Source organism: Lepus europaeus, chromosome 2 (genome assembly GCF_033115175.1).
Source record: "Lepus europaeus isolate LE1 chromosome 2, mLepTim1.pri, whole genome shotgun sequence".
Classification (NCBI taxonomy): domain Eukaryota; kingdom Metazoa; phylum Chordata; class Mammalia; order Lagomorpha; family Leporidae; genus Lepus; species Lepus europaeus.
The window spans coordinates 37,886,091-37,911,623 of NC_084828.1; positions in this window are offsets into that span (position 1 = coordinate 37,886,091).

A 25,533-nucleotide genomic window follows, 5' to 3' on the forward strand; every position below is an offset into this window, starting at 1 on the left:
AAGAAATAGAATTTACACTGTTTTCAGCAATACCTCAGAAAGGAAATTGGGTTTTATAACTATAAGCAAAGTTGTGGTATGCCTTATTGCCTTATCTTATTTTCCCAAAATATTAGGATATTAATTGACATCAGTATTGTTTACATTTTAAACAGAAATTGATTACTTTTTCATAGCCATGCATCAGAACTATAAATTATATTTAAATATAAATTATAAATTTTGATCCACATTTGGTGTACCTAATATTCTTTTAACTATTTATTTAAGAATATATTGAAATGCTAATATTAAATTAAATTACATTGTATATGAAGATATAAGTCAAGCATTTTATAATATCTACAATTGTTGAAAATGTCAAACTTTAAAATTCATTTTTTTGGGGGGGCTGGTGCTGTGGCGCAGTTGGTTAAAGTTCAGGCATCTCATATGGGTGCCAGTTCTAGTCCTGGCTGCTCCTCTTCAGATCCCACTCTCTGCTATGGCCTGGAAAAGCAGAAGTTGACCCAAGTCTTGGGCCCCTGAACCTATGTGGGGGATCTGGAGGAAGCTCCTTGCTCCTGACTTCAGATCAGCTCAGCTCTGACCTTTGCAGCCATTTAAGAAGTGAACCAGCAGATAGAAGCCTCTCTCTCTTTCTCTCTTTCTCTCTCTCTATCAGCCTCTCGCTGTAATACTGCGTTTCAAATAAATAAAAATAAATCTTTAAAAAATTAAAAAATCATTAAAAAATTTAAAAAAAACATTTGTTGCTAGGATATATTTTAATATATTAAAGTAATTCCCTTTCATCACTTGTTGCATTATCACATGTATTTACGAATGTGAGGGAAATTTCACTTTTTAAATTGGTGTATGTGTTTTTTCAAAATAGTAAGACAAAGATACTATGTTTTATTAAACAAATATTTATTAGCAAAAAATTTAATTGTTTAAAATTAATTTTCTCAGCCGGCGCCGTGGCTTAACAGGCTAATCCTCCGCCTTGCGGCGCCGGCACACCGGGTTCTAGTCCCGGTTGGGGCGCCGGATTCTTTTCCGGTTGCCCCTCTTCCATGCCAGCTCTCTGCTGTGGCCTGGGAGTGCAGTGGAGGGTGGCCCAAGTCCTTGGGCCCTGCACCCGCATGGGAGACCAGGAGAAGTGCCTGGCTCCTAGCTTCAGATCAGCACAATTCACTGGCCGCGGCGGCCATTGGAGGGTGAACCATTGGCAAAAAGGAAGACCTTTCTCTCTGTCTCTCTCTCACTATCCACTCTGTCTGTCAAAAAATTAAAAAAAAGATTTTTAAAAAATAAAATTAAATTAATTTTCTCTTCTTGAAAGAGTTTTGTTGGTTTTCTTGTCACTGTGTTTCAGTGCTGTTAGTAGGAGAACTGATTCCTGTTCTTAGACTGTTTTAAACAAAGCAAAGAAAAATGCAACATCTTGTTGATAGCTATTTCAAGAAATCCTATAGTTCCATCATTCCTTTTTTATGTAATATAGAAACCTTAGAGACATTCTGGTTTCTACCAAAATGTAATTTCCATACTCTGTTCATGATTTTACTTAGTAATAACTCCCAGTGATGCCATATAATCGCAGTCGTACACACCCCCCATCATAATTTCCAGTCCCTTATATATATTAAGCAATCATTCATTTTTATTTTAGGTCTGTTTTGCACAAGAAATATATTTGTGTTATACTTTCTGAAAAAAAAAAAAGAATCAAAGAGTATCCCAATTTAGGCAGCCCATAGATGAGTCAATGAGTCAAGGTCAGTCTTGGCTTGTGGAATTCCTGGGATGAGGAAGTCATGTACTCCCATGTTGAAGGACGATGATCAAACAAGAGCACTCTGTTATAACTGACTATGTTATGACTGTGTTGCAGAAAGCCCGATAAGTGGCTTATGTATGTTGTTATCCTCTGTGTTGCCTTGAGCTATAGCTGGTTATATATAAATATCTCTGAGATGCTGGGATAAATGAACCTTGATCAGTTCATTTGTCTTGGCTCCATTCTCTGTGCCCTTGTCCCTCTTTTCATTCCCACACCCCCATTCAGGTTCTGTTCAACTGGTGTGGTGTCCCGAACAGGGACCTGAATATGGGGGGAACAACTTCAGGAACCCTGGAAAAAGGAAGGCAGCTGCAACTAAATAATGCATAGGAGTAGGTAAGTACCAGCTACCTATAATCCTAGGCAAACAATAGATCGGGGGATATGGGACAAGAACAAGGAAAAAGGGCAGTAATCAGAGCCATTAAAAATGTACTTCACATGCAGGGAATAGGGTTAAAGAAACAAACTGTAGAGCAATTTGTTAGTGCTGTTAAATTTACATTACAGTAAAGAGGCTTAATACTGCATCAAATAAGAAGCTTAACTAGTGAAAAGCAAAAAGACCCTTGTTTAGTGGGAATATAGGTAATAACTGAATGGAGAAAATAACCATTTTACCCATTTGAATGACTTCCAAAAAATGAAAATAGCATATCTTTACAGATAAAGAAATAACAGTGTCTGAAAAAAAAATGAAAGAAAAATATGTTTGTGTCTGGTCATGCATAAAATGATAAATACAGGAAAAATTAAGAATCTATCAATTATATTGGTTCAGTACATTTGATTGGAAGATAAAGCTTTGACAAGATAGAAGTGATAGAAAATGGAAATGACATTTCCATTAATATACTCATTGACAAGTTTGGCTTTGCAACTTTGTTATTATTTCATTTACTAAATAAATGGCACTTGATATGAATAGGGAAAATATATTAATATAAGTATGAAAGAAACATTTGAATTCACTTTCTCACTGCTAAGGAAAACACGAGCAAAACAAACCTGAGAGTATTTGGAGCATATGGTCTTAGACTAAACACAAGTAATGTTTCATTTTTCTATTATTTTAACTGTCAGCAATTTTTAAGGTACTTTCTGTGTATTCTGGGTTTGAGTAGCATATCATGGATAAAATTCAAATTTATTAATCAAAGGAAGGAATCATACATATTCAATAAGGTATTGAATTGCAATTGATACATGATAGATATATAGAGATATATGATAGATTTTTAGATAAACAGAAGAGGGATGTTCATACAAATATGTGAATTCCTGCCTATTTGTTCAACTATTTTCTAGCACTGTCTTCTCTAAAATAGCCTAGAAACAATGACCTCTAGAAGGACTGAGCACAACTAAACCTGAGATTTATTTTCTACACATAATTCTCTCCTAAAGGGAAGCAACGTCTCTTTGTAAAATGACAATATAAAGACTAGACTCAAGTGTTCAAGATAAACCCTGACATCTTTTTTGAGCCAAATGAGAAAATGCTTAAATTATGAAGAAGACACATCAAAAGGAAACAAAAGTCAAGAGGAAGAAGGCAATTTGAATATCAAATAATTTTGTAAGTCAATAATTATGATTCATTGGATAAAATAAAAATCCACAAATGTATTGATATAAATAAAAAATGAAAACATTAATAAATAGAAACCTCTTCTTTATAGTACAAATTCCACTAGATATTGTGGAAGAGAAAAAAGACTTCTTAAAGGCTTACCATTGAAATTCACAAATAACAATAATTGACTTGGTCAAGGATCATCAATGAATATTAAGATTGATAATCAAAAGTTTGAAGAGTAATTGCTTATTTGCAATAGTCTTATGGTAATCACTCCAAGAAATGTTCTGATTACAATGGATTAAATGATCATTTTGTAGAGAAAAGTCTGGCAGACATTAATAGAGTGATTAAAATTAATATCTACAGTGGTAGGGCAATCAGGCATCTTGAGTCTACTGATTATTATGTATTAAGACAAGTACACAGTCATTTAAAAAAATGTAACACTTTCGACCTAATAATGAAGGATAATCAGATAAACCAAAATGAAGGGTTACTGTATTAAATTACTGACCCCAAATTTCAATGCTATAAAGACAAAGGGAGTCTGATAAACTCATCAAAATTATAAAGAAAAGAGACTTGACATTGGAAAAGAATAGTTGGGACTATTGAGAAAATGCCAAAATATGAACAACATATATAGCTTAGATTGAACTCTTATGTCAATGTTAACTTTCTTCTTTTGATGATTGTGTGTGAATCTCTGAAAATGTCTTGGTTTTCTGGAAACTGTGCACAAGTAACATGTTAATATTTTGGAAATTCTCTTTAATTAGGTTAATATAATGATACTTTTCTGGCAGCTTCTCAGTAAATCTGAAATTACTTTCAATAAAATATTAAATTAACATTTGTAATATTCTGTTAGAATAATTTCTCGATCCTGATTTTTATTAACATTATGTGTTCCTATTATATATTTGTTATAATTAATGAACTAATATTGACATAAAATGGTAACTGAAGTCCATATTTAGATCTCCTTAATTCTTAATTTTTTTTATTTTCTGTCTTAGGATCCCAGCCAGAGTACCATATTACATTAGTTGTCATGTCTCTCTAGGCTTCTCTTGATTATGATACAGTCCTAATTTCCTTGTTTGTCATAAATGGCTCTTTTGAGCAATATTCAGGTATTTCATACAAGGTTCTTCAACTGGGATTTGCTTCATGTTTTTTCTTATTATAAGACTGAGTCTTTTAAAACTTAGAGGTAAAAGGCCATTGTCATTTCATTGTGTCAAGTGTACATGTTATTAACATAATTTATGAATGTTGATTTTGCTATACATTTATACTGGAATGGAACAATTAAATAAATGCTTGGCAAATGGTGGGAGAGGGTTTCTCACTTACAGTAAGAGTTTTCAGATAAGCAAGGGTGGAAACATAATGACAGATGTGGTAATGGGTCAGATATATCATTTAAAAGTTTAGCTTAATACATATATACTAAAGTGGTTACATACAGAAGTACTTATAGATGTGGCATAAGCACTTGTAATTATATAATCTTTGTTTTCCTATCTACCAGGCAAACACAAAACACAAAACATCTTCATAACAATAAACACATCTAACACTGAGATCCTATTTTCTAATACCATTCTACAATGAAATATCCTGATAGCCTATGGAAATGGCTGAATCTACGACTGAAGCAGGAAACATACAAGATGAGTCTGAAGTATTTGTAGTGCCACACACACACACAGATAGGAAGATTGCTAAAGGAGTACAGAAAGGAGTGAACTAAATAAAATCTGGTATTCAGCCAAAACTAAAACAATTTGAACAACATTAAAATAGCAGTCACACAAAATACAAAACATTTATATGAGCCCTTGAATGTTCATGAATAATAGAACTAACTAATAAATGGGGATGGAGAAACATCTGCCATGCAAAAGTATTCCAAGTATTTTATATTTGAAATATATAAACTATAATTTATAGTCCATCTTCTAGGTGGGGGATTACAACTCCCCAATCCTTAAGTATCCTAACTGGTGAACAAGGAAGGTGATGAAGTTGTTAAGAGGGGTGAGAGTAACTTTACAGTGGAGAAACCTCATCAGTGCTTAAGGCCAACAAGAAGTCATAAATCTGTTGTTATTTTCAACTACCCTACCAACCTATAATACTATCTGAAAGTTGTTTTGAGCAAGGTGTCAAATTTGGTGGTATGCTCAGCTACAGCATGAGTCAGGGCATAAAAACAGAATGGGTGCTTAAAAAGCACATGGCATTTTAGGATACTTAGTGTCAAATATTTTGCTATATTTTTGGAAAGTGAAGAAGTGGAAAATAATTCATGCTATTGGAAACAAGTTATTTAAAATTTAATATTTTAGAGTTACATTTATAAAAATAATTATAAAGCATATTAAAGAAGTACATATGACATCCTTTCTACTATCATTCCATGTTATTTTAATGCTATTTAAATTTAATAGTTAATAGATTCCCTTTTATTCATAGATGTTTAATAAATAATTTTTATTTGATTTGATTATGATTTCAAGGGACAGTAAGAGTTCTTTAAAGTGGTTCTTCATTTTGGCATATTATTTTCTGCCCTTTAAAGTGGAGATTTATGTACATGACAGTTGTATAATTCAAGTGATACTTCTGTTGATGAAAATCCAGTTAGTCTTTCAGAAAAAAATGGAAAAACTATTTCTCTACCAATTAAAAATCAAGAGAATAAGGATTTTAATAAGCCTCTGGGGAGACTTGTCTTTTGTATCTTTGATAAATACATGATTATAAGGACAAATTATATGAGTAGCAATAATTCCCCAGTAATGTGATCATTAAAAGACCTCCCAGCTGCAATATATCAGTATTAATTGGGGACAGATGATGATTTTAGTGACATGCTAAAGCCATTATCCATATTTCAATACTTCATGAATACATGAATATTCTTAACGAAGTGATTATTTTTTTAAAGATTTTCAGGGCCTTGACCTTAATAAGGATGTTTATTTTAAAGCTAGGAGGAAAACTATAAAATAGAATTAAGCATTGCTAATTAAGACTATTTGAGAAATATATTTTGGGAAAGTGAGAAACATTAACATAGCTATTTTTTGTTTCAATAATACTTTAGTAGTTATCATAATTATGCTGTGCATTACCAATCACAATCAAATTGGGGATATATGTATTTTGAATCATTGAATCAAATTTTAGGACATAATTTTTAATAGGATATTCACATAGATATTAAAATTCCAAGTAGCATATTCCTACAATTCTCTCCCCAAATTCTGTGTCTGCTAATGTTTATTTCTTATGTATATAACTTAATTTCTATATGTATCTCTTCCCATATGTGGAAAACAAGAAACAGTGTTGCCAGTACATATTACAAGGAGTGCCAGAGTAAAGCAAAGTTGCTATTCAGATGTCTTTTCATTTTATGATTAAGTGTATATTTCTTTCTGTTTTTTTTTTTTTTAGAGATTTATTTTATTTATTAGAAAGACAGAGTTACAGAGAGAGGTGGAGGCAGAGAAAGAGGTCTTTCATCTGCTGGTTCACTCCCTAGATGGCTGCAACAGCTGGAGCTATGCTGATCCGAAGCTAGGAGCCAGGAGCTTCTTCCAGGTCGCCCACATGGGTGCAGGGGCCCAAGGACTTGGGCCATTTCTACTGCTTTCCCAGGCCATAGCAGAGAGCTGGATCAGAAGAGGAGCAGCCAGGACTAAAACAGGCTCTCATAAGGAGTTAGCCAGGGCTTTAATCCACTGAGCCACAGGGCCGGCCCCTAATTGTATATTTCTTCATTTCAAATATGATATCACAATCACATTCAGTTACTAAGATTACCAATATGTCAAAAAAATCTTACTAAACATTCAGTTCCTTAGATTCAGTTATTTGTCTTTTCACTGATACATTGTTCTACATTTTATACTTTTAGTGTAAATATAATTTTTAGTGCTTCATTTCTCTTATTAGCCATCACTTTCTCTATATTTTCCGAAGTCTTTATATTCTATATTGACCGATCTTAGATCTCCCTAATCAGGTTTTCTTTCTGCTTCTCTAACTCACTTTTTCCATTTTAATTAAAAATATTTCTCTTTCTTAACTGAAATATTTTTTCAATATTTCAATTAAGAAAGAGAAATATTGAAATATTTTATATTATATAGAGGCACATACATGCAGGTTAAGTAACTAGCACAGAGACACACAGAAAAACAATACAACAGAGCTCCAACCAGACTAGTAGAACTCAGGTTATGTTACTGCATGAATTTATTCTGTGTTTGTTTATTTACTTATTTACTTTAAGATTTATCAATGTATTTGAAAGGCAGAGTTACAGAGATAGAGGGCCTGATATAGAGAGACCTTGCATCCACTGGTTTACTTCTTCATTGGCCACAACAGTCAGGGCTGGACCTGGCTAAAGCTAGGAGTCCAGAAGTCCACCCGACATGGGTGATGGGGGTCCAAGCGCTTGGGGCATCTTCTGCTGTTACTTAGGTGCATTAGTAGGGAGCTTAGTCCTGCTGCACCACATAAGCTGGCACTCATGGAATAATCCACTGTGCCAAAATGCAGCCCCCTTCATCCTAAATTTTTAAAACCCATGATTTTTCAGGAAGTCAATCAATTTTTCTGCAAGTCAATCATCCATTCATTCAAACTAGAGGAGGTATTACTCTTTCCATTCTCAGCCAAATATTCATTGTATTTTAGCACTTGTATACACATGGCTTTCACATCTAGTTTCTCCCCACCTCCAGTTTTAGTCCTGGTCATCCTTTGTTTTTGTGATTACAATGACACCCCATTCTTTTCATTGTTCTATTTCCTTGTTGTATTCCCAATTACTACATCACATTGTCTGCATTGTCTTATCAGAAAATAAAATTGGTCATGCCACTATATTTCTAACTGTTCTGATTACATTGTTTAGATGGCAGCATTTTAAATAATATTTGGATGCCTTAAATTGACATTGTGGCTAGCAGAAGGATATGTCAGACCTACTATATGAGTCCCAATGGTGCAACTAAGAAAGAAAACTCAAATAAATTTAACAGCAGTACAATGAGCAAAATTTTATATGGTAATTAGATAGATTTTATTGCTGGCAGTCTGAACTTCCAGTATAACGTATTCTGGGTTCCTTAACCTTGGGCTGACTCCTCACTCCCTGCAGGCTTCATTGGTAACTCCTAATGGTCATCTTCCTTTGAAACAAATAGACAATAAAAGCCGCTTATGGACTCACATTCTTGATTTGTAGAAATACTTTACATGGCTTGTGTAATAGTTTGATATTAAATAAATTAAGAACAGCTAAAACCAAACTGTAGCCTCCATTCTCCATTCTAATCTGCCTTATAAATTGAACAAGTTACTTGGTATTTCTCATTCACTGACTTTCAAAAACTTATGCCAGCTTAATTTTTTATTGTTATTTCTACCGTGTCCCTAATAAATGCTATGTGAAATTATATGCAGTGTGGAGACACAGTAGACACTTCTTATTTCTCACCTACAATATTCAGGTTGTGGACAAACTACATTGCATATGTCAAAATCTACCAAAAATATTATATACTAAATCAAACCCACTTTCTAAAATTTCCAAGCAGTTTCTTGATCCTATATTCTGCATGATTTTGCATTGGTCTTGTCATATCTTATTGTCATTTTTCTACCTGCCCTCTGACTTGCTTCATTGACAATGAGAACCTTAAGAGGAAAGATATTGGTCATTGATTAATTCTATATATTATGCCCTTCCTTTCCATTTCTAAATTGTATCAGTTATGTAACTGATACCACTTGCTAATGGAGACTTTCTAGTCTTTTTTCTTCCAGATGTTTCTTTGCTTCTTGGTCCCTAGTATAGTTATTTTACTTGATGGTCATGTTTTCATCTTATTTTCAACTCTACTTCACCTCCTGTCCTGTCCATGAAACTATCACGTACTGAGAATACTACTTGATATTTGTACCTGTAGTACTGGTAGAGGGAAAAAAAAAAAAACACCACTTAGGTTGCCAACATCCCTTATCAGAGTACCTGGGTTCGATTCCGGGCTCCATTCCCAATTCTAGCTTCCTGCTTATGTGTTCCTTGGGAAGCAGCAAGTGATGTCTTATGTACCTGGTAGCTTTAGGATCCGCAAGGAGGGAAGGCCTACACTTCCGGACACCTTGCAGATGGAAGAAAAGTCCTTGTCAAGGTCCTCGCGGGTGCCTAAAGTTCAACCAATGAGGATAAGATCAGCCTCAAACTTTAACCCCCATGCCCTGATCTATAAAAGGAGCCCTCCCAATCTCTGATGCGCGACTTCCCCAGCCCCTGCTCTGTTGCTCTGTTGGGGCCATGGAACCTCACCCGGCAGCGGAATCCTAATAAAAGCCAGTGAATTAATTGATTCGTCTGCCTGGGAAGATTTTTTACACACCGGACACCTTGCAGTACCCAAGCTGGGTTCCCAGATCATGGTTTCGTATTTCTTTAGTTCACAGGCATTTGGGGAGTGAACCAGAGGATGGCGGGTTTCATTCTGTCTGTCTCTGTATCTGTACTGTCTGTCTCTCTCCTTCAGTCATTCTTTCAAATAAAATAAATAAATAAATAAAACTTTTAGCCAGCGCCATGGCTTAACAGGCTAATCATCCGCCTTGCGGCGCCGGCACACTGGGTTCTAGTCCTGGTTGGGGCGCCGGATTCTATCCCGGTTGCCCCTCTTCCAGGCCAGCTCTCTGCTATGGCCCGGGAAGGCAGTGGAGGATGGCCCAAGTCCTTGGGCCCTGCACCCGCATGGGAGACCAGGAGAAACACCTGGCTCCTAGCTTCGGATCAGCGAGATGCGCCGGCTGCAGCAGCCATTGGAGGGTGAACCAATGGCAAAAAGGAAGACCTTTCTCTCTGTCTCTCTCTCTCACTATCCACTCTGCCTGTCCAAAAAAAAAAAAAAAAAAAAAAAAGAAAATTAAAAAAAAAAACTTTCTAAGAATAAATGAACCAGAAAATACATTGGAGCTGGAGATTTTGTCTCAATAATTTTTATTCACTCCAAAGCTCCTAGCACAGTTAGGTATTTAATATGGTCTGAATAATTGTCTCCAAAATGATGTTTCCAAAACCAGCCAAAATCTGATTTAACAGATTATTGATGATCTTTATACTTTAGACTCTGTTAGCCATTATATCACTAAAGATAAATAAAAGTATTTCCCTCATTGAATCCTTTCAATTGAACTACATTTCTTTGTATAAGTTAAAGTATAATTAATCAAATGCATGTAAAACTGTTCACTAGTCTGTCATTAATAAAAAAAGCTAATGCTATTATGTGGAGCTATAATAATCCCTGCTGGCAAAGAAAGAAAAGGATGAATTATGAAATTAGCATTTTGTTGGTCTAAGTCACCTTTCAAAGTTAAATATCTAGTATTCAGTAGGCACCTTTTTACTAGTTTTACTTTAAAGAGCACCTCTTCAGTAACATCCTACATGCTATGGGTGCCAATGGAACATGCTAGACAATGGTCAAATAGTAAAATTTTATGTCCCCTAAGAACAGTCATAGATTGTTATTTTCTTATTTCTACTCTCTAAATTCTTCTTGCTAAATGTTGGATAATCTTGCCCAAGATAAATAATTTTGCTTGTTTGATTTTTAATACATGGTGCTTTCCTTTAGGAAGAATTACCAAAGCATAGATAATTAAAAACTTTAATTCTATTAAGATTTTGATCCACTAGGGAAAATACAAGAATTGCCAAAATACAGGAAAATGTTGAACAGATGACCAGAGGCAAGGCTGACAGAGGAAGAAATATAGGACAATGAGGAACTGCAAACTAATATCATGACACTACATTACATTGGAGAATTTACTGTTATTCATTAAAGTAAAATTTTTACTTGAGAGTTTTATGTTTACAAAAAAGTTAAGAAATATTATAAATATTTCTGTATATAGCATATTGACTTGCATTGATATTAAAAATTAACAATTTTGTACTTTGTATTTAAAAGCAAAATAATATTAAGATGAGTGTATAAATCTATGCTTTATTTATATTTCCTTAAGTCTTACCTAAAGTCTTTTTTCTGCACCAAAAGCAACTTATGTTTTAATTACGCTTTCCCATGAACTCTTATGTAAATATCCTGTTACACACTCTTGTTTTCTAGAGCATTCTGACTGACAGATTTAGTATGGAGGGAGTTTCTAGACAACAGAATTTTATGGAAATGTTTTAGAAATTGGCTCTAGGGTTTCTGGAAATGATGGTCTAATCTGATTATATTAAAGTATTTTAATATCTCCATTTCCAGTACAAAAGGTCACACTGGTAGTTCTTGGTGTTAACTGGTGATAGAGATATGCAAAGTATCCATATTAGGTTCTTCAAATCAACCATTCATAAGAAATAATGAGCTGAGTGACTGAGTATTTCACAATAAGTGGCTGTGTGTATCATAGAACATGTATGAAAAATTAACAAATATAATGAGATTAATTGTTCTAAATCTCTCTAGAGAAATTAGTGAAAGAAAGAAATTAATTCAGTCCCCTGAAGGAGACCTGTATCTCCCAAACCTGCAGGGTGAGGTTGCTGAAAATCAATCCAAGAATCTCGTTTTGTAACTGACAAAATCATAACAAAAATTGAATCACCAGCCACAGAGTAGCTCCTGTTAAAGTAATGACACTGACTGCGAAAAATTCGATCCTATAAGTTGGATTGGAATGTGTGTCATGAAACCGATGAAGGTGGGAATATTGTGCACTGATTCTGATTAATTTTTATGGCAGTAGAAGTGTTTAAACTCCAGTGATAGTGGTCTCCCTGCACTTATGAGGAGCCATCTAAAGGAAAATAACTTCATTTCAAAAATATATCTCGTATCACTTTCATGATAATAAATTCTAAGAATTCATTAATATCACATATAATGCAAGACTAAAATTATAGTTATAAAATTACGTATTTGTTTTATAATTAATTGTATTTTTTTGAATGTAGATCAGGTATTTTCACACTTTAAATTTCTATTCATCTTTTCTTTCTTGTTGCATACTAGTATTTGTTGAAAAAACATGTCTGCTTTTGGATAGTTCCACAAAATCTAGATTTTTCTGGTTGCTTTTCATAGTGTCATGTTCCTCCATTCTCTGAATTTTTCTAACTTGATATTTGGATGTTTGGTAATTTAACAAGATTATTTCATAGGTGTTATGCTCCATACTATTATTATTAAAACAATATCAGCATGCTTAGTATATATTCAATTCATGTTTACTCTGGAGAAAATTGTAGAGAAATATGTTTAAAATACTGAATAGTAAGCTTTTTTAAAACTTCCTTCCATATATTTCTGTATCAATAAAATATGTATTTAATATCAATTTGTGTGATTCCATGGGAACTGATAAATAAAAAAATTGATAATTTTTGTTACTATTAGTGCTGTACAAAATAAACCGCCCTCCCCTTTTTTGACTCATGCATTTTATGTCTTCTGCCACGATCCATGATTATGGTGCCCTAACTAGTCACTTTCAAATAAAGCAAAACCTGAGGTACTTTGCAATCCTTGGTAATTTGTTCCATTTTCTAAAGAGAATTTTATCTAGAGGCATGGAAATTCATATATGCCCAGAAAATAAAGAATAAGTTCTCTTTGGCTAATTTTAACTGCCATTTATCTTTATTTTATTGAAGTTTCAAATTTAGTAGTTTTTTTTTCTTAAACTTTTATTTAATGAATATAAATTTCCAAAGTACAGCTTATGGATTACAATGGTCCCCCCCCCCATAACTTCCCTCCCACCCACAACCCTCCCCTTTCCCGCTCCCTCTCCCCTTCCATTCACATCAAGATTCATTTTCAATTCTCTTTATATACAGAAGATCAGTTTAGTATATAAGTAAAGATTACAACAGTTTGCACCCACATAGCAACGCAAAGTGAAAAATACTGTTGGAGTTGATCTTCGGTATATAAAGATAATTGAAAATGAAAAAAAAAACACTTAGTTTTTTGTTTTTTATTATCATTATTTCTATTTAAGTTATACAAGGGTCACATATTTCATACATACAGATTAAGCAACATAGTGGCACTTCCTTTCCCTATCCTTCCTCCTCCTCATGTTTCAACCTCTCTTTCCCCTCCCTTTCAGACTCCTACTCTTGATATTTGCATTGATATATTTTCAGTATACTTAATGATTGTATAGTTAACCCGACTCTAAGTAAAAGAGTTCAACAAACATTATGAAGAGAAATAAAGCAAAGCAAAGCAAAACAAAACAAAATACTGTTCTTCAACAGAAGAGACAAGGGCTATGAACAATCATCAATCCTCAAAATGTCAATTTCACTCCATACTGTCTATGACAGTGGATGCACCAGTTTACATTCCCACCAACAGTGGATACCTTTTTCCCCACATCCTCACCAGTATTTGTTGTTTGGTGAATTCTGTATGAGAGCCATTCTAACTGGAGTAAGGTGAAACCTCATTGAAGTTTTGATTTGCATTTCCCTGATAGTTAGTGATCCAGAGCATTTTTCTAGTGTTGCTGGCCATATGAATTTCCTCTTCTTTTTTTTTTTAAGATTTATTTATTTACTTGAAAGTCACAGTTACACATATGGAGAAGGAAAGGGGAGAGAGAGAGAGAGAGAGAGAGAGAGAGGTCTTCCATCTGCTGGTTTGCTCTGCAATTGGCCACAATGGCCAGAGCTGCACTGATCCAAAGCCAGAAGCCAGGAGTTTCTTGTAGGTCTCCTATGTAGATGCAGGGGCCCAAGCACTTGAGCCATCTTCTACTGCTTTTCTAGGCCACAGCAGAGAGCTGGATCAGAAGTGGAACAGCCGGGGCTCAAACCAGTGCCCACATGGGATGCCGGTACTGCAGGCAGTGGCTTTACCCATCACACCACAGTGCCAGTCCCCTGATTTTCCTCTTTTGAAAAATGCTTGTTCAAGTCCTTTTCCTATTTCTTAACTATATTATTTGTTTTGTTGTTGTTGAATTTCTTGAGCTATTTATAGATTCTGAATATTAAGATTTTATTAGTTGCATAGTAGGCAAATATTTTTTTTTCAACTTCTATTTAATAAATATAAATTTCCAAAGTAAAACTTTAGGATTATAGTAGCCCTCACCCCACAACCTCATTCCTACCCCCAACCATCCTAATTCCCACTCCCATCCAACTCTTCATCAAGATTGATCTTCAACTATCTTTATATACAGATCAACTTAGTATATACTAAGTAAAGATTTAAACAGACCACACTCACACAGACACACAAATTATAGAGCACTGCTTGAGTGGTAGTTTTACCATTAATTCGCAAAGTACAACACACCAAGGACAGAGATCCCACTTGGGCAATAGGCAACAGCGACTCCCATTGTTGATTTAACAATTGACATTCTTATTTATTATGTCAGGAAATACCCCGGGCTCTTGTAATAAGCTGCCAAGGCTAATGGAAGCCTCTTTGAGTCATATTTTTTCTTTTTTTAAACTTTTATTTAGTAAATATAAATTTCCAAAGTACAGTTTATGGATTACAATGGCTTCCCTCCCATAACGCCCCTCCCATTTGCACCCCTCCCATCTCCTGCTCCCTCTCCCATTCCATTCACATCAAGATTTATTTTCAATTATCTTTATATATAGAAGATCGATTTAGTATATATTAAGTAAAGATTTCAACACATTAAGGACAGAGATCCCACATGAGGAGTAAGTACACAGTGACTCCTGTTGTTGACTTAACAATTTGACACTCTTGTTTATGGCATCAGTAATCTCCCTAGGCTCTAGTCATGAGTTGCCAAGACTATGGAAGCCTTTTGAGTTTGCCGACTTCGATCTTATTCAGACAAGGTCATAGTCAAAGTGGAAGTTCTCTCTTCCCTTCAGAGAAAGGTACCTCCTTCTTTGATGGCCTGTTCTTTCTACTGGGATCTTACTCACAGAGATCTTTCATTTAGGGTTTTTTTTTTTTTTTTTTTTTTTTTTTTTTTGCCAGAGTGTCTTGGCTTTCCATGCCTAAAATACTCTCATGGGCTCTTCAGCCAGATCCGAATGCCTTAAGGGCTGATTCTGAAGCCAGAGTGCTGTTTAGGACATCTGCCATTCTGTGAGTCTGCTGTGTCTCCTGCTTCCCATGACGGATCGTTCTCTCCCTTTTTGATTCTAACAGTTAGTATTAGCAGACACTAGTCTTGTTTGTGTGATCCCTTTGACTCTTACAGCTATCAGTGTGATCAGTTGTGAACTGAAATTGATCACTTGGACTAATGAGATGGCATTGGTATATGCCACCTTGATGGGATTGTATTGGAATCCCCTGGCACATTTCTAACTCTACCATTTGGGGCAAGTCCAATTGAGCGTGTCCCAAATTGTACATCTCCTCCCTCTCTTATTCCCACTTTTATATTTAACAGGGATCACTTTTCAGTTAAATTTCAACACCTAAAAATAAATGTGTGAATTACAGAGTTCAACCAACAGTATTAACTAGAACAAAAAAAATGCTAAAAGGGATAAAGTATTAAATTGTACATCAACAGTGAGGACAAGGGCTGATCAAGTCACTGTTTCTCATAGGTCATTTTTTCTTTTAAAGGTAAAATGTGTGATTGAGAAAGTCACCTTTCCCAAGTGGGATTTTGCTTCTTATGAACCGAAATACTATGAAACATTTCATTCTTCATTTTAGAAATTTATAATTCACATCTCCAACCTTCTTTGCCAATCCAAACCTCAGGAGAGTTCATGTGGGGAAAAATATATCAAAACAACTGCAATCTTAGAGATTCTTTAGATTCACTCCAAACCCTGGTCTTCATGCCTGAAAATTTCACTCATTTCTCTTTTTTTGTTTTTTTTTTTTGTTTTTTTTTCTGTAGCAAACTCCAGTCTTCAGCTCATGTTCAGAATTAGCAAACAATAGCATGCCAGACAATGGCCAACCAAATTGCTAGTTTTCCTGAATGAATTTAGAATGGTTTGAGCATATGTTGATTATATGCTTCGCTGACATCTTTAAAATGATTTCCCTTATTGTGTGCTTTTTTTCTGCCTGTAGCAGGAAGATCATTGATCTGCCAGCATCTCCTAATGACTACTTGGAGGCAGAACTCTGATCAAAAACCATTCAAATTCTATTTTTATTTGAAAGAGAAAGATTGGTGGTGTGAGGAGGGGAAGAGAGAATTGCCTTTCATCCTCTGTTCACTCATCAAATGGCTGGAACAGCCAGGTCTGAGCCAGGCTGAAGTCAGGTGTCAGGGCTCCCACATGGAAGGCAGGAGCACAGATACTTGAGACATCTTCTGTAGCCTTCCCATACACATTCTCAAGAAGCTGAATCTGAAACACAGCTGCCAGGACCTCAAGCCAGCATTCCAGTGTTGTATGACAATGTCTTAAAAGGCTCATGCTTCATTTTTGCTTTGCAATTGAGTATACAGCAATAACCCATTTGAATGAAACAGTTAATGAAAGAAAATACCATAATTTTAATTTGAATCACAAAAAATAATTTTTACTTCACTATCTTTGAACCTAAATATTAATGATCGAGATCTGCCTTTCTCCAATGAAAAATTCAGAAGTAACTTTTTTTGGGGGAGGGGCGATTCAGGACTTTTACTTTAGTCTTTTTATTTTTAATTAATTATTTATTTATTTATTTATTTGAAATTCAGAGTTTCATAGAGAGGGTGAGACAGAGAAAGACAAAGGTCTTCCATCAACTCAATTTCCCAGATGGTTGCTCCATCCAGGCCTGGGCCAGGCTGAAGCCAGGACCCAGGATCTTCATCCAGCCCCCCAAATGAGTGGAAGGGGCCCAGGGACTTGTCGATCTTCTACTGTTTTCCCAGGCCATTAGGAGAGAGCTCAATTAGAAGTGCAGCAGTTGGGACTCAAGCCAGTGTCCATATGGCACCGCAGGTGGTGGTTTTACACTTTATGCCACAACACTAACCTCTACTTTAATATTTTATATGTATTTCCATTTTGGTCTTGGCAAAGAAATTTGCACTATTTTTATCACCAGTTTTAATATACAATTTAAAAATATCTACGTATTATTGAAAGTGTGATAGAGGCCTTTTAGTTGTCTTTTAGTTAAATGTGTTTCTAACTAACATGATTAAAGTTGTGGTAAAGACCTCCCCAAGGTCAGACAGAAACAAGAAACTTACCATGGAAATGGAATGTGGCCATTATCTGCTTTCCTATGAATGCTTCAACCTTAGTAATTATCTCCTTATATGTAAACATTTCAGGTTCTGATTGCTAGAACAGAGCAATGGTGTTAACTCTGGCTAGACAGCACACAGTTCAGTACGTGCCTGGGAAAAAAATCATCAGTAACTATGTATACATTTGCAATATTGTATCAATTCTGGTGGCTCCCATGTAATGTGAAAATATCCAATCAAATGTATGCATGTAGTCATGTAAGGTAGACAAGGAAGCTGCTAAAACTATATATAAGGAAATATCCCTCTTTGTTCAAGGCTCAGGCTTTGGGATAAGACATTCTACCTGGGCCTTATGCCGGCATAAATTATAAAAGACTACTTCCTGTTAAAAGGTGTCTTGTCACCATACAGGAATCCCACTACAAAGAGAGTCAGTCAAAGCTGGAATGGTAAACAAGTAGAGAGAACAAAGATGCCCCATTTTTTTCAACCTATCTGGAGAGACAACCTGAGCTAGAAAGCAAGTGTGATAATAAAAGAGACATAAAGCATCTCATTGATTCATCAGCAGAAAAGCAGGGCTCTGCTGCCACGGCCACGCAGAAAGCAGGGTGATCAGAATTGTTTGTGATCAGTCTCAAGAGTAGGGTGAAGCAGGCAGGCACCATGATGTAGCTGGTAAAGCCACAGCTTGCAGTCACCACCTCCAATAAGGGCACCAGATCGAGTCCTGGCTGCTCCACTTCCAATCCAGCTCTCTGCTATGGTCTGGGAAAGCAGTAGAAGATGGCCCAGGTCCTTGGGCCCCTGCACTCTGTGGGAGACCCGGAAGAAGGAAAGCCCCTTGGCTCCTGGTAGGCTCAATTCTGTCCATCGCAGCCAACTGGGGACTGAACCAGCAGACGGAAGACTTTCTCTCTCTTTCTGCCTCTCCTTCTCTCTGTGTGTAACTCTGAATTTCAAATAAATAAATAAATCTTTAAAAAAGAAGAGTAGGGTGAAAACAAACAGCTCCCCACAGGACAGGCCCTGAGACAGAATATTTTCTCTGTCCTGTAAAAGTCACAGACAAATAGGAGGAATGGGAGATAAGAAGGCAGGATGAACTCACCATACAAGAAACACTTCTTAAAGGACCTTGTACAAAATTTCCAATGAGCATAAACTCCCACATCACTTCCTTTTAACGGCTTTTTTTCTTCTTCAGAAGCCCTTTTCAGCTGCTTTCCCAGTAGCTGTCCTTCTGCAATTTAAATCCTGCTGCTCTTTTCAATAAAATTCATTGCTAAAAATTGCCTTCTCATCCCATTCATCGAACTCATACTTCGTAGTAGATGGAACGAGTTCCCAGGTTCATGTCCATTGTTAACGTTATCTTACAGAAAAAATGTCTTGCATGATCCTGATAGTATATACTGCAGCACTGTTTCTTTGTATACTGGTCACTGATGATTTGAGTACAGTAAGTTGGAAGAAATTTACACATACACACACACACAAACATACTATGTCTCTCTCATACTATGTCATAGAGAGCTTATTATTTACAAATAGATGACAAAGGCAAGCTAGCCTCAAGTTCATTGTGAGCCTGTACCTCAAGATTCAAGAAAACTGCTTGGACAGATGTTGTCATATCTGTCTCTGCTCTGCTAGCATCACAGTGGAGGAACTTCACCAAGCAGAATTCCTGAATGTTGACATGACTAAAGCATTTCCAGTGAGATCTAGAACAGAGAAGGGTCCTCTGATTGTTTCCTGTTATCTCAAGTTCCTGAATTTCCAACACATTCTACAGTTATTCTTGAGAACTTTAAGAGAAAAGTGAAGAATGGAAGGGATGCAAGGCCATCCAGAGACATGTGATACACAATGTATTGGTCATCAAACTTCAGGGACACATGTAGCGATTAGAACCAGACTCTAAAATAATATAAAGTCCTGCACTTAGGTTTGTGTCATTACCTGATGGCGTTGTTTCCTGGGAGAGTGGATTTTCTGATCAAACTTTGAGAAAGAGATTGAAAACATGGCATTGTTGCAGAATTGCTCATTGTTCTCTAATATCCTGTCTCACATACACCACCCATGCACTACCCCCGGCAATGGAAGGCTGAATTTTAGTTAAGAATGTAGTCGTTGGTCTTAAAAACTATGCTTTCTGGTTACAGTGGTGTGATTTGAAATATTGTATGACATTTTTAGAAATAGCCTATAAAAAGAATGCCATTTATCTGCTCCTCCCACAACACACAAATACATAAACACAGCCATCCTGGTATATGGAATCAAAAATGAAAACACAGTTCAAACAATTATTTTATTTTACTGGTTGTATACTCTAACAGAACATTAAAGAAGGAACATAGCTCTTATATGAAAAAGAACTGCCAAAGAAGCCCTACATCAATATGGGATAAGCTTTATTTATGCTAGAGAGAATCAGACATCTGTTTTATAAACCATGATTTTTATTGCTTCCAATCAAGCTTCATCCCATATCATATTCGAGCTTTGTTTTGGATTTTACCTCTTTTGCAGAGCAAATCAGTTGAACAATATTCTATTGTTACTGCAGTGTGGCTTCCATTCTGTATGCTGAAATGTTTCAAGACTATTATTCTTTTTATATTCTTAGGTTACAGAAGTAGAAAGCGTACTATGTATTTTCTTTTTTTGAACAGGTTTCTCTATTACTTTTCCACTTGAAATGTAATCTATTCAAAATTGAGACAATAGATACCAGCTAATTTTGTGACAGACATTTTCTAGGCACTTTATATTCATCACAAGAATCCCACAAGTCTCAAATCTGTGATAGAGTTCCCAGCTCCCTACTTAGGGCTCACCCGGATCTGGCTGTTCTGGACATCTGGGAAAGGAACTGGTGGAACCTCTTTACTATCTTTCTCAAATACAATATAAATGCTTAATTAAAGGTAGGGTTTTTGGTATACATTGTACATTCACAATCCAAGACAATACTTATAATATAGTAGATATTCAACTTCTGTTTGAGTGGATGTTGCTGGCATGCTGCCTTAAAAAACTCAATCTGTTGACTACAAAGAAAATATATTATAGCTAGGAGATTAAGAAGGTGGGGAGAATATTTTAGAAAGATCTTGGCCAGCCCCACAACTCACTAGGCTAATCCTCCGCCTGCGGCGCCGGCACCCCGGGTTCTGGTCCCGGTCAGGGCACCGGATTCTGTCCCGGTTGCTCCTCTTCCAGTCCAGCCCTCTGCTGTGGCCTGGGAAGACAGTGGAGGATGGCCCAAGTCCTTGGGCTCTGCATCCACATGGGAGACCAGGAGAGGTGCCTGACTCCTGGATCTGCGCGGTGTGTGGGCTGCAGTGTGCCAGTCACAGCGGCCACTGGGGGGTGAACCAACGGAGAAGGAAGACCTTTCTCTCTGTCTCTCTCTCTCACTGTCCACTCTGCCTGTCAAAAAGAAAGAAAAAGAAAGAAAGAAAGAAAGGAAGAAAGAAAGAAAGAAAGGAAGAAAGAAAGAAAGGAAGGAAGGAAGGAAGGAAGGAAGGAAGGAAGGAAGGAAGGAAGGAAGGAAGAATCTTGCACCAGTATTGAAAAGAAATGATGTTGATGTGGACCACAGTGGTCACACTATGGGTGAAGACATTTGGAGATGAAGCAAATGAGAATTGCTGCAGGAATTTAGGAAAGAGGAATTGTAAATAGCCCTGGGGCTGAGAATGATGCAGTTCACTAACAGAACATAAGCTAAGAATTGGGGGGAGTGTGCAATCAAGAATTAGATTTTTGTTATTGATTTCAGATGTCTATTACATAGTAAAATAATGAGTATGGATATTTTAGTTTGGACCTCAGTAAAATGGATACAATTGTAAGTTTTGGAGTTGTATATTGGATTATTGTGAATCATTCTTCATTTCCTGACTCTACCCTATAACAGATAAAATAAGTTAATTAAATATTCATGGGCTAGCATTGTGACATGATGGGTAAAGCCACAGTATGTGATATCAGCATCCCATATAGGCCTCAGTTTGTGTCCTGGCTGCTCCACTTCCGATTCACTTCCCTGCTAATGGCTTGAGAAAACCAGTAGAAATTATTCCAAGTGCTTGGGCCCCTGCCCACCTTGCGGGAAACACAGATGAAGCTCCTGATTCCTGCCTCTCCCTCTCTCTATGTAAGTCTTTCAAATAAATAAATAAATATTTAGAAAAAAATAATTAAAATTTGCCAAATTAGAATATTCTTCTGTCTTTTTTCAAGTTATATGTCTTACAGAGTGGAACACAGGCATGTTGTATATGAAGTTAGGGTAGTTTTCTTTTTTATTTTCTTGGAATTCATACCCTTTTAACTTTATAAGAAGTATTAAAATCACATACATGGAAAAACTATGGTGAATGTGTAAGTACTAAACTTATACCGATATAACAATATTAATTTTTTTCTCTTTCCCCTGAATGTTTTACTGAGGAGTAGGTGATACTTGATCTAAGATTGAACTCTCTTACTTTGAAAATGCTTAATTTACTTCTAATTGATAGATTTTGGTTATCTCTATGAAGAAAAAAATAAAGTATCACTATGTTCCTGAATGAAATATGTTTCCTACATGAAATGTTTACCTTAGATAACATTTAAAAAATCTAAAGTATTTGTCTTCTATTATTATATTTCTGCTTTACTAATTCTTTTCTTATATATTTTTTTGTCTGCTTAACCCATTTCCTTTTAACTCCTATGTCTTTTTGTGGCTAGTTGCCTTCTATATCTTCCTTTTATATCTTCCTTCTTTTCTCTCTCTCTCTCTCTCTCTCTCTCTCTCTCTCTCTCTCTTCATCTCTACCTTTTCATCATCCTCTCTCAAACTCAGACATGTCCTCCTCTCATAAGCTCAAAACCTTTCTGTCCTTGTCTTTTGACAGAGTAAAAATTTAAAGGTGTTTTATGCATCCTTCTGAAGTGTCATTGAGTATTTGTTTACAAAATATGAAGTTTAACCATGACAGTCTTTATTATTGATAAGGAATTGTACATAAAACATTGTACTATGGGAAGATTTTTCGGCATAAATTGTAAATTGTCATGTTTTCCCTCTACATTATAATAATAAATAAATAAAACACAACAAAATTTTAAAAATGAATTGATCATTCCTGCAAATTTATTTGATTTTACCATGTGTAAAAGTTTTACTTTGAATCTCAATATTATTCGGAATAGTAAAGAATACTTATGAAGTTTTTATACTTTAAAACTCTAACTTATTTAAATTCTGTTAGATATACTATTTTATTATATTTTAAATTCTCAAATACTTATTTTTAGAAATCAAGATCCACTGAGAGTCAAGTAATATAGCTAAACTTTCACATTGTTAGAGGTAAGAGAAAGAAAATAGGAGAGAATTATACAATTTGGTGGGCTTGTTTTTCTTTAATGATTTTGTATTGCCTTACCTAAATCTAAGGCATATTGCTAAATTGTAGTATTCATTTTGGAGGTAATATTAAGAGAAGCATTTCAATTTATGACACTAGGGTTTTGCATTATCTTTTTACAAGCAGCTCCACAATATCTTCAAGCAGTTTAACAGTCTCTACCATTTCTCTTCATATACCAATCATTATTTTTTATTCTTTAATTTTTTAAAAAAGATTTATTCATTTTACTTGAAAGGCAGAGTTACAGAGAGGTTGAGGCACAGAGGGAGGGAGGGTGGGAGGGAAAAAGAGAGAGAGAGAAAAAGAGAGAGAGAGAGAGAGAACTTCCATCCACTGTTTTACTCCCCAATTGGACACAATGGCCAGAGCTGCACCAATCCGCAATCAGGAGTCAGAAGCTTCCTCAGGGTCTCCTACGCAGGTGCAGGAGCCCAACAACTTGGGCCATCTTCTACTGCTTTCCCAGGCCATAGCAGAGAGTTGGATTGGAAGTGGAGAAGCAGGGATGGGAACCGATACCCATATGGGGTGCTGGCACAGCAGGCGGTGGCTTTACCCACTAAACCACAATACAGCCTCAGATCATTGTCTTTAAATTTACACTGCACTTTAACTGTTTGTACTGAAAGAGTTTGACTTATGGCTTTTTACAGTTTTGATTAAAAAATTGTGATTCAGAAATAACAAAAGATAAATCCTCAAGGTAGACAATTCCTTTGTGTGCTCTGACATAAACAACCAAATCTGGTTCTTTAACTAGCATACCTGGTTCTCTATGGTTTTCTTGACTTTTCCTGGCTTTAAATGTATTTATACATTGAAATCAGTACCATCTGTAGATTTAGCTTCATTCCCAGACTCAGTGATCAGCTTGGATTTGAGCCATTGGAATAGGATACTGTTAGGACTACAACATCCTGAATCAACACTAACTTATCCTTGATGCAGTTTCTATCTTGACTGTGGTAACTAAAACATCTTATAACTGGAAAACATGGACCAAATCCCCGATCCCTATTCCTTCCTAAGACTGGGTCTCTGACCTACCTACTAGATTTCTCTACCATGCCTGATTTTCACACCTGAACCCAGTGAAACCCCATGAGGTCCCTCTTTCTCTGCCTAAGAGCTATTGTAGATAAAAAATTGGAAACATACAGTTTCAGTTCCCTGGCATCTATGGTCTACATTAACTGTTATGGCAAACACACTATCTTATTCCTTACCACTTGGACACATTGAACCTTTAATGAATTCATGTCTTCTATTAATTGCTATTAGAAATAAAGGCACACATTGCTGGATAACTACACTCTGAATGTGAATAACCAATTATCTGCCATTCCCTGACTTCAACTTAAGGGATATTAACGACTCTAAACTTCCCATCTTGGACCTTCCTTTTTCTCCTTGTTAATCTTTTTTCTTTCCCTCTCTCTCTCTCTCTCTCTTTTTTTTTTTTTCCTAATTGAGCATGACATTATCTAGTATTGTTACTGCAGAGATCTTAGTATGTAGTTGAAAATGTTCTATTGTAATATAGTTGAATGAAATCACTGCATGTCTCCAATCTCAAGTTCTTTCTGATTATTTAACATTCAGTCCAACATAGACTTAACTATAATAATAATGAACAAAAATATTAATGCTACATTAAAATGACTATATATGTATGCTAAAATATGGTTATTAATTTCTTAATGAATTAATTTAAATGAAAAATAAAGCTTTCTACTTTATCAGAACTAATATACTGTATATGGATATTCAAATATTGCTATTCTAATTGAAATTAATTATCAATAATTTTTTTCTCATTAGAAAAGTCTTTAGCATATTTTTTATTTTACCTGGTGTTTTAGGGATTATCAGTTGCATCAGTGGGGTTCCAGAATAAGTATGTAAATCCATTTTGCAACTCCAGATGTTAAAAAGAAAAATAATAAAAGCTGTCAGATATCATATATAAAATAATTTTTGAGAAAGTCAAATTTTATTTCCTGTTCCATCTGCTGCAATAGCTGTCTTCATTACTCAAGAAGTCAGTTCTATAAATTTTTAATGGGACAATTTCTCAAACTTGATATAACATCTGGGAAGAAATTATTTAAATAATGTTTTCAAGTATGTGAATATATCACTGTGAGTTGAAGTTCAATCATGAATTCCAGTATATTAAAGAAAAAAGGATATGGCATTGTACATTTGTGCATTGTAGATTGTGTGATCAAGGTATTTAAAACAAAACCATGTGTTTAAATGTTTAAAAAATTCTACTCCAGATAATGGATTTATTAATTACACAATGGCAGATTGACTGAAAAGGCTTGTTAAAAGCAAGCCTTTCTTTTTTGGTTATTGATCTGATTTTTCAAAAGGGTTTGTTTGTTTTATTCACATTTCACTGTTTTAAAATTTTCATGACATATGAA